At 38.8% G+C, this 10047-nt stretch overlaps 1 pseudogene; it reads right to left on the reverse strand.

The window, feature by feature from the left end:
* Positions 1-7359: 7359 nt before the first annotated feature.
* LOC105295261 lies at positions 7360-8691 on the reverse strand (annotated as a pseudogene).
* Between the last annotated feature and the right edge of the window lie 1356 nt (positions 8692-10047).

The following is a 10047-nucleotide window of genomic DNA, read 5'->3' on the forward strand; positions in this document are numbered from 1 at the left end:
TGTGAATTTTTTAAGTATAGGAAAACTCGTTAAAAGTTTTAGTGTTGAAATTTGATCTGTATGCCTAGAAGCTTTTCAGATTACACTCGTCCTGCAGAGATGCAAAGTCTCCCTGTGAGTTGCCATATGTTATTTTATTCGAGATGCTCATGATGTCACAAAACCACAGAGGCAAGGCTCACAGATACCTCAGAAGCAAAATTACAGTTTTTAAACATCTCCAGGGGAAACATCCTTTTTTAAAAAATGAAAATTTGAATGATGTTTTAGAAAAAACAAATAGGCAGCATTTTGTGGAGTGAGTGGCACTGGGAGTTTCTCCTTTTATAAGTATGTTTTCTTGTACTTCGCTGCCCTTATAATTTACTCAATGAATCTTCTATGGTTATTCTAATGTTCAAGGGCATCATGGAGTGAATTGAAGAATGTTTAAGTGGCAAACACAACACTTCCATTTCTATTTAAAATAGTTACTGCACATATCCAGCTGCTTCACTGCTTGGCACAGATTGTTTTTGCAAACTGTGCTGTCTGTAGAGTAGAGCTTCTCTTGGCAAACTATTCTTTGACCACAGCTGCCTTTCTAACCAGCCACCTGGGTAAGAGGAAGTGAATGACTGCCCAAACCCCTTACCACTCCAGGGAGAATTACTTGTAAGTACGGGTCTGTCTCCCTAGAGTGTAAGTTCTCTGTGGTCGGGGCCTGGGTTTTTTACCTCCTTTACTCCCAGCAGCTGACGTGACGCCTAGGACAGAGGAGATAATATGACAAGTCATTAGCACCACTTGTACAATGGTATAGAATTCTCGGAACATTTAAGATGCCGTATTTGTACATAAATAGGGATAAACGAATGTAGTTTTGTTCCGTGAATAATGAATATGCTAGAAATAGGTATCACTTGCCTAAAAATAGGTTCATTTCTTATATTTTGGGCCGCAAAGTCATAATATCACCCCAAAGGAACAAACAATCTAAATTACATTTGAAAAATAAGCCAAGTTTGCCATACTTGCCAGTCTTTAGAAGCCATCTTTCTTATGGCGGCCCAGAGGTAGGCATTTTAAAGCCTTGCATAGTACCATTTTATCTAGCAAGCATTTATCTAGTCAACTCGGATAAGCAACACAAACCTAACAGGAAAATTTAGATCAAATGAAAATAAAGGGAAAAGGAATTAAAATATTGACTGCATTAAAATGTATTTAGCACATTCCTTCTGCTTTTTCAGACTTTTTCAGACTGCTGCTGAATTTTTTCACACAAAGATGCTATTATGGACAGAATATTTGTCCCCGTCTCCCACGAATCTTGCCCAATTCTATATCGAAGCACTTCTCTCCAGTGTGGCTATATTTGGAGATGGAGCCTTTATGGACATAATTTAGGTTAAACGAGGTCATAAGGGTAGGGTCCTGATCCAATAAGATTAGTGTCCTTGTAAGAAGAGATGCCAGAGAGCTCTCTCCCTTCTCCTTTCTCCCCACCCTGTGAGGACACAGCAAGGAGGTGGCCAGACATCTGTAAACCTAGAAGATAGGCTTCATCGGAAACCGAACCCTGCCAGACCTTGATCTTATACTTTCCAGCCTCTAAAATTATAAGAAAATAAATTTCTGTTGTATAAGCCCCCCAGTCTATAGTATTTTGTTATAGCAACCCGCTCAGACTAATAAATTTTGGTGCCAAGAAGTGAGGTGTTGGTGTAACAAGTACCTAAAAATGTAGAAGGGGCATTAGAACTAGGTAATGGGTAGAGGCTGGAAGAGGTTTCATGTGCATACTAGAAATACGAAATGTTAAAGACAATTTTAGTGAGGATTGAGAAAGAGCTGGAGAGAAAGCTTCCATCTTCTTAGAGAACACAAGTAATCATGAAGAGAATGTTGGTAGAAATGGATATTAAAGACCATTCTAATGAGATCTCAGATGGAAATGAGGAACAAGTAATTGGAAAGTGGGGAAAAGGCAATCCTTGTTAAAGCAGCAAAGACTCTGCTGAATTGTGTTGTAGCGTTTTGTGGAAGGTAGAATTTTTTAGTGACAAAATTGGTCTTAGATCTCTTGTGATGGGGGAAGATGGACTGGATAGATTCAATTCACACAGAGCATGTTGGAAGACAGACAGGATTGAGAAGACAAACTTTAAACATTTCAGGCTTTTGCCTTCCTCTGGTTTTGTCTTCCATTTATTTCTCTTACATGCAGTAGTTGGTGCTGAGAACTCCGCTTCGAAAGATCTCAGTCCTCTAAGCAAATGCTATCACGTAACAAGCTTTCCCTTTTAGTTGCAAGATGACTCTAAATTAATCGAAGCCTGTAAACCTTAAATTATAAACAAGACGTGCAAGATTTGATTGAATTCAGGTGCAGGTGCCATGTTTGAGTTGTAAATGTATGATTAAATTTCTCTTGTATTAACATAATTCATGAGCAGTAAAATGCAGTGATCATAAGTGTAGAGTTCAAAGAGTTTTGCGAACTGTATACATCATGTATATAAAACCCAAATCAAGAAACAGAACATGTCCATCACTCCAGAAAGTTCCCTTATTCTCTTTTCTAGTCGATACCCCCACGCACATAGAGGCAGCCTCTGTTCTGATTTGTATCATTACCTATTAGTTTTGTCTTTTTAGAATTTCATATAAATAAAGTTATACAGTTTGTAGCCTTTTATGTCTGGATTCTTTGGTGCAACATAATGTTTTTAAGAGTCGTCCATGTTGGGAATATCAGTAATTTTTTAAATTGCTGAATAATATTCCATCGAATAAATATAACACAATGTGTTTAGTCATTTGTCTGTTGATGGACATTTAGGTTTCCTGTTCGAGGTTATTTTAAATAAAGCTACTATAAACATTTTTGTATAAGTTCTGTTGTGGACATGTTTTTATTTTCTTGGGCATACTTACAAGTGGAATTGTTAGGTCATAGGATGGATATGTATCTTTAAAAGAAATTGCCAAAGAGCTTTCTAATATTTGTACCATTTTATACTCTGCAAGTAATACATGAACTGAGAGAGAAAAAATTTCTGTTGTTTTAAGCTACCAAGTTGGTGGTAATTTGTTATAGCAACCGTAGGAAACTAATACAGATTTTGGTCACGATGTATTATCATTTTTCTAATTTGCTAGGTTTGATTTGCTAAAGATTTTTGTATCTATATTCATGAAGGATATTGGTCTATAATTTTCTTGTGACGTTCTTGTTAGGTTTGGTATCAGGATCATGTAGGACTCATAAAATGAAAATGTTCTCTCTTCCTGTAATCTGAGTTTGTGCAATATTTGTACAGCAGGTCCTTGAATGAGGTCATTTCATTCAATGTTATTTTGTTATAACATTGATGAGAAAAAAATCGATTTCCGGCCAGAGGTGCCATCTGGGTAAAGTTTGCACGATCTCTCCATATTTGTGTGGGGTTTTCTGGGTCCTCCAGTTTCCTCCCACACCCCAAAGGTGTGCACGTGGGGTGAACTGCTGTGTCTACACTGTCCCAGTCTGAGTGAGTGTGGGCGTGTGTGTGTAACTGTGCCTGGCAATGGAAGGGCGTCCTGTCCAGCGCGGGTTCCCACCTTCCTTATGCCTTGAGCTGCTGGAAGAGACTTCCCTACCCCCAGCCGCCAGGCTAGAAAATAATGATCTTATTTGTTTCTATTAATCTTTCTTAATATGGGTAGCTCACATTAATTTCAATATTTAATATTAGAAGTGCTTTGGGTTTTTATTTAGAAGTTCGGAGATGTTTTTGTTATCAGAAATATGCTGTAGGAACTTAACTCTTATTTATATCAATTAACCTGTGGTAAAATTGGTTTTGTTATTGTTTCGCTTAAAGTTGGAATTTCTAAGAACCCATTGATGATGTTAAGTGAGGACCTACTGTATTATTTCTTCCTTAAGTAGAAGACACCAGTGAGGGCTTCTGGGCTTGGAGTTGTCTTTTTGGGAAACATTTTAATTATAAATTTGATTACTTTAAAGGATATAGAGCTGAACAGATTTTCTATTTCTTCTTGAGTCAGTTTGGTTAACTTGTATTTTTTGATGAATTTATTAAATCTAAGTTGTAATGTAAATATTTCACTTAAGATATATACTTAGACATGAAATTATCAAGTCAAAAGGAACAGGCATTTTAAATTATAACATTTATCAAGCTAACATTTACCACACACTTCCTATATGCACTTTACATATATTAATTCATTTAATTCTCACAACAATTATGTGTGATGGGCACTATTATTGTCCCTATTTTTAATATGTGAAAAACAAAACTGAGACAGAGAGGTTAAGCAAAACTTCTACAAGTCACACGGCTGATGAGGATCAGAGCCAAACCCCTAACTACTTATATCAGTGGTTCTCAAAGTGTACTTCCTGGACCAGCAGCATCAGCATCATCTGGAAATTTGTTGATATGCAAATTCTCAGACTCCATTCCATACCACCAAATCAGAAACTCTGGGGGTGAGGCCCAGAAATTTGTGTTTTAATGAGCCTCCAGGTGGTTCTGATGCATGCTAAAGTTTGAGAATCTCTGACATATAACACACTCTTATCAAACATATTCCTAAATTACCTTCCAAAAGGCTCTATTAATTTTCCTTCACCAATAGTATGTGAGAGTGCCCATATCTCTTGGCCTTACCAAAACTCACTACAAGCACTCTTTAAATCATGCACCAGTCTGACAAAGAGTAGTGTCTTGTCTCTTTAAAAAAATATTTCAGTTCTCTTTGCAGTGAGAGAGTCACGTTCTGTCCCTTCTCCTGCTCTGCCTGGGTCTCATCTCTTCTGCATGGCTTCTGGCTCCACTTCCTTTTCGAGGGGTTCTCAATCCTAATACATGTTGGCAGGCAATCAGGGCTTGAATGCTAAATTAACCTCATTCTTTGAGAGTAGTGAGAAGCAGATAGGTTATCTTATATAAGTGCATTTTTTGTTTGTTTATTGAGCATGAAATACAAAGTCTTTTTCAGCTTTTGTTAATGATAATCCATTTCTAAATTGTGTGTTTTTCTTGGACCTCTGTGTACCTCTTGGCACCATGGTGCCAATGTACTGAATATCAGTGAGGATGATAGGTATATTAGCGGAGATTTGTCTGCTATCACCTCCTCTGACAGCCTCAAAAGTGTTTGGGGGAACCTAATCCCCAATCTCAATTTTTTTGAGAGGGGATAATTTTCTCATGTTCAAGAGCAGAAAAATCAAGGTTTTTCTTGATTAGGTCCTCATGAGTTGATTTCATGGTGTTTCCCATTATATTTTCACCACATTGAGCTGGTTAAATCTTACAGGGCTAATTCCCATAATAGTCCCTCATAATTATTGGGTTGTAATATTCAACCTCCACATCAGCCATATCAACATGGCATGATAGAAAAAAGCATGAGTTTAGGAGAGAAACTTAGGCTTGAAACAGCCCTTCTATCTCTGAGCCGTGTGGCCTTGGATAAGTTACTGAACCTCTCTGATCTTGTTTTAATATCTATAAAATGCCAAAAATAGCATATACTTTATGAATTTAAGGACTAAATGAGATAATATGTGGTGTGCCCAGCACAGTGTCTGGCCCATAGAACTCTCACAATAAACATGCTTTTCTCTTTTCTCTTTCCACTGTAATTTCCATGTGCTTGCATGTGTGTTTCTAGTGTAAACAGGAAGTTAATACCCTTTTATCTCCTTCATTTGAAGATCTCTCTTTGGACAAAAGATGACATCTACATCTGTACAAACTACTAGATCAGCCATCTGAAGGCCAAGAAGGACAGCACCTTTCATGCCAGGGAGTATTCTTATACTCTTATAAGCAGAGGGCTATGTAACAGGCACCAGGGTTCAGCTTCTTTAATGAAACTCTATCAAAAAATAAGGGACTCCATTATGTTTTGGTGGCATCACCCATTACTTCTTTTTTTTCCTACCTCAACAAGAAGTTCATTAAATTGTGTTTTCATACCATTTATAGCTGTAGTCATACCAAATGAGAACAACTATCATTTCTCGACATGCAATGGCAACATGAAGCAGAAGCCATTCAATCTATTTTGGATCTAAAAAGAACATAATCTCGCCATTTCCCCACTGTGGTTCTCATAAATTACCATCTTCACTTCCAACTCTGGGTTATCAGATCTCATAAAGGCACGGTCCAGTACTTTTGCACTATTCATATCCGAAAGATTGCCAAGAACAAAAATGACTCCTGGATTTGGCCCTGAGAGGCTAGGTTTGGAAGGTCTGGCCCACTAAGGAGAGAGGATAGAAGAGATTCTCTCTGAGAGTAAACAGCGTGAGGGGTCCTTCGTGGAAGAGCCTGGCAGTTCCAGATCTCCAGTCTCCTGGGGAGGACCTGGTGGACCTGGAACAATCTGGGCCCAAACTTCACACCAATAAAACAAAGTTCCCTTCCAGAAAGTCCTGCACTTGGGAAAAATTCCTGGGAACATCATCCAAATTGAGCAAGGCATGGACTGCAAGGCTAAAGGAAGGAGAAGGTCCTAGTGAGCATTTCCATTCTACCCCTGTATCTAAAAATCTGAAAATGATAACAACAACAACAAAACATTCGATTTTCCAATGGCTTAAAAATTTCATGCATTTTTTCATATAAACTAGGAATAGATCTATATTTGCTCCTGCACCCATGCTATGTATATAAAAGCTTTTTTTGGCATGAACAGGGAGCTTAGCATTGATTGTAAATATGTGTGTACATAGTTTTCATATATAACTACTTATTTGCAGTTTATAAGAATTTTCATATGAAGATGCTCCAAAAGAAAACCATAGGTTAAGTGGGGGCTCTTGCCAACTAAAAAAATGTGAGAAGTTCTTGTACAATTATTTGTAACCTGTTTCTTATTTCTAGTGAAGACTGGACAAAAGAAAATAAGGGTGTTGTTTTTTTTCTTTTTTCTCCCCTCATTAAACTTTGTTTTAATGGGTCTCAAAATTTTGTGACAGATTTTTGGTCAAGTTGTTTCCATTAAAAAGTACTGATTTTGAAAACTAATAACTTAAAAACTGCCACACACACAAAACCAAATGGTCCACAAAACATTCTCCTTTCCTTCTGAAGGTTTTATGATGAATTATAATCATTAACCAGTCTTTTATTATTACGCTTAACTGGCCAACTGAGACAAACAGTTCTCAGACCATTCTTCCACCACTGATTAAGACTGGGGTGGCAGATATTGGGGATAATATTCATTTAGCCTTCTGAGCTTTCCAGGCAAACTTGGTGACTTTGCCAGCTCCAGCTGCCTTCTTATCCACTGCTTTGATGACACCCACAGCAACAGTCTGTCTCGTTACAAACAGCAAAACAGCCCTCAGGAAGAGTCAGAGAAGCTCTGAACACACATGGGTTTGCCAGGAACCGTATCAACAATGACAGCATCACCAGATTTCAAACACTTCAAGACATCTTTCAGCTTTTTCCCGGAACGATGGTCAGTCTTCTTCAGCTCAGCAAATTTGCAAGTAGTGTGAACTGTGTGACAGTCCAGCACAGGCACATCTCCAGCACTGTTTCGGCCTGGATGGTTCAGGATAGTTACCTGAGCCATGAAGCCAGCTGCTTCCATTGGTGAGTCATTTTTGCTGTCATCAGCCACACTGCCATGACAAACATCTTTGACAGATATATATTTTTTTAAATATATAAATTTATCTATTTAAATTAGTTTCAAGTATACATCAGTTAGACATCTCTAATGTTCATAAACTGATCCCCCCAATTGCTCCTTCCCTCCACTTAGCCATCATATTAATGCTAACTGCATTCCCTCTGCCGTGCTCCCCAGACAGATACATTGCTGACACTGAAGCCCATATTGTCCCCAGAGCAAGCTTCACTCAAAGCTTCCTGGTGCATTTCAACAGACTTTTTCAGTCGTAACACTGACTGGAGCAAAGGTGACCACCATGCTGGTTTGAGAATCCCAGCCTCCACGCAGCCCAACAGACAGCATCACTACCACTAATTTTCCAGATATGCTGGAGGGGCAGATGCAAAGTTTTCTCATTTGGATCAGCTGGTGGCACAATGCAATCCAGAGCTTCAACCAACATGGTCCACTGGCATTGCCATCTTTAAGGGTGACTTTTCATTGCTTAAACCAAGACATGTTGTCACCATTTCAACCAGAAATGGGCATAAATTTCTGGGCACAAATTTCTTGGCTCCAGCATGTTGTCACCATTTCAAACAGAAATGGGCACAAATGCTACTGCGTCAAGGTTGTAGCTAATTTTCTTTAGGTGCTGACTTCCTTAACGATTTCCTCCTATGTTTTCTGGCTCTAGGATGACTCAGTGGAATCCTTTTTTTCTTAACACCAACAATTAGCTGTTTCACATGCATCATGTGAGCCAGAAGGGCAGCTCACGGGTCTGCCCTTCCTCTGAGACACCTGCTTCAAATCCACCAACACCATCAGCAACAATCAGAACAGCACAGTCAGCCCGAGACTTTACCATATTTTTGATAAAGTCTCTGTGTCCCGGGGCATCAGCAATGGTCACATAATACTTGCTGGTTCTTGAATTTCCGTAGCAAATGATACCACGCTCATGTTGAGCTTTCAGTTTATCCAAGACCCAGACATACTTGAAGGAGCCCTTTCCCATCTCAGCAGCCTCCTTCTTAAATTTTTCGATGGTTCTTTCATTGATCCAGCCACAGATGGCGAGTCGTGGTAAGTGGTTTTAGGTAGTGATAGTTAGGTATTGGTAGATAGTGGTAGGTTGTCTGAATCTATGTGTCCAATGACAATGATGTTGATATGTGTCTTTTCCTTTTCCCTTTGGCTTAGATTTAGCGGTGGTTTTCATGACACCTGTGTTCTAGTGGCAAAACAAAAATTCAGGGTGTCTCATGTAGTCTTAATATTGTCTGGGATGTTTCTTGTGCTGTTGCAATATGTTGTTTAGCTATCCTATTATCATTTTAATATTTGGACTTGTATCTTGACACCAACTAGATAGTGCACATGTTAAAACAAGGACCATGTTTCTGTTTTTTTCACTTTTGAAATGCCTAGGGCCTTGTACATATAATGAACAGTCAATACATTTGCTAAGTGAGTTATAGAAGATTCAGTTTGGGCATCTGGGACAATTTCCGAAGTTAAAACTTTTCTAATTGGTTAGTGACCTCAGTGAGGCCACAACCCCTCACTATGGGAAACTATTAACCATTATGTTGCCCTTGGGGTGGTTTAAATACCATGTGACTTGGATAGTCTCTTTGGATTGTACTTGTCCCTATGTTCTGTGGCAAAACAAAATAATAGAAAGGCTGGACATCTTATCTGGAACTCACCCTGGCCAACGGAATTAACTTTTGTTTGCTCCAAAGGCTAAATAATGAAAACAATGGATCTAGAATCTAGATCTTTTCACTAGATCTAGTTTCAGCAAATAAGTCAGTCTCCAGCCTACAACAGCCACCACACCCTTTCTGTTTCAGAGAAGGGAACGAATGAATTCTGCAACATTTTTATGTCCTTTTTTAAAAAGTAGCAACACATGCCGAAATAAAACTGTTTAAAATTCTACTTATAAATGAATTTGCGCATAAAACTTAAAATTAAACACATAAATCCAATGTAAAATATTGCTTTGAAAGCTGAACCAATATCCAGGACACAACCCAGTGTCTCACAAACAGCTGTTTCATGGAGCATCACTTCTGTTGGACTGCTCACAGATTTTCACAAACAAAAGTTTACATGGTCAAATACATCTGGAAATTTCTGAGTGAAGCATAAAGTACCAGGCTCTCTCAGTGTCTTTAGTACCGTGATGACACTGCAAAATTCCAGGCAGGTGATCTAGTGTCCCCTTTCCCAAGCTTATTTGACCACAGAGCTTTTTCCTGCAGTTCTGAAGAATGCTCCATAGAACCAGGGTCCCCCAAACCAGGCCGTAGACCAGCAGTGGTCTGTGGCCTATTAGGAACCAGGCCACACAGCAGGAGGTGAGCGGTGGGCAAATGAGCAAAGGTTCATCTTTTT

This window comes from Pteropus vampyrus, unplaced genomic scaffold (genome assembly GCF_000151845.1).
Source record: "Pteropus vampyrus isolate Shadow unplaced genomic scaffold, Pvam_2.0 Scaffold101, whole genome shotgun sequence".
Classification (NCBI taxonomy): domain Eukaryota; kingdom Metazoa; phylum Chordata; class Mammalia; order Chiroptera; family Pteropodidae; genus Pteropus; species Pteropus vampyrus.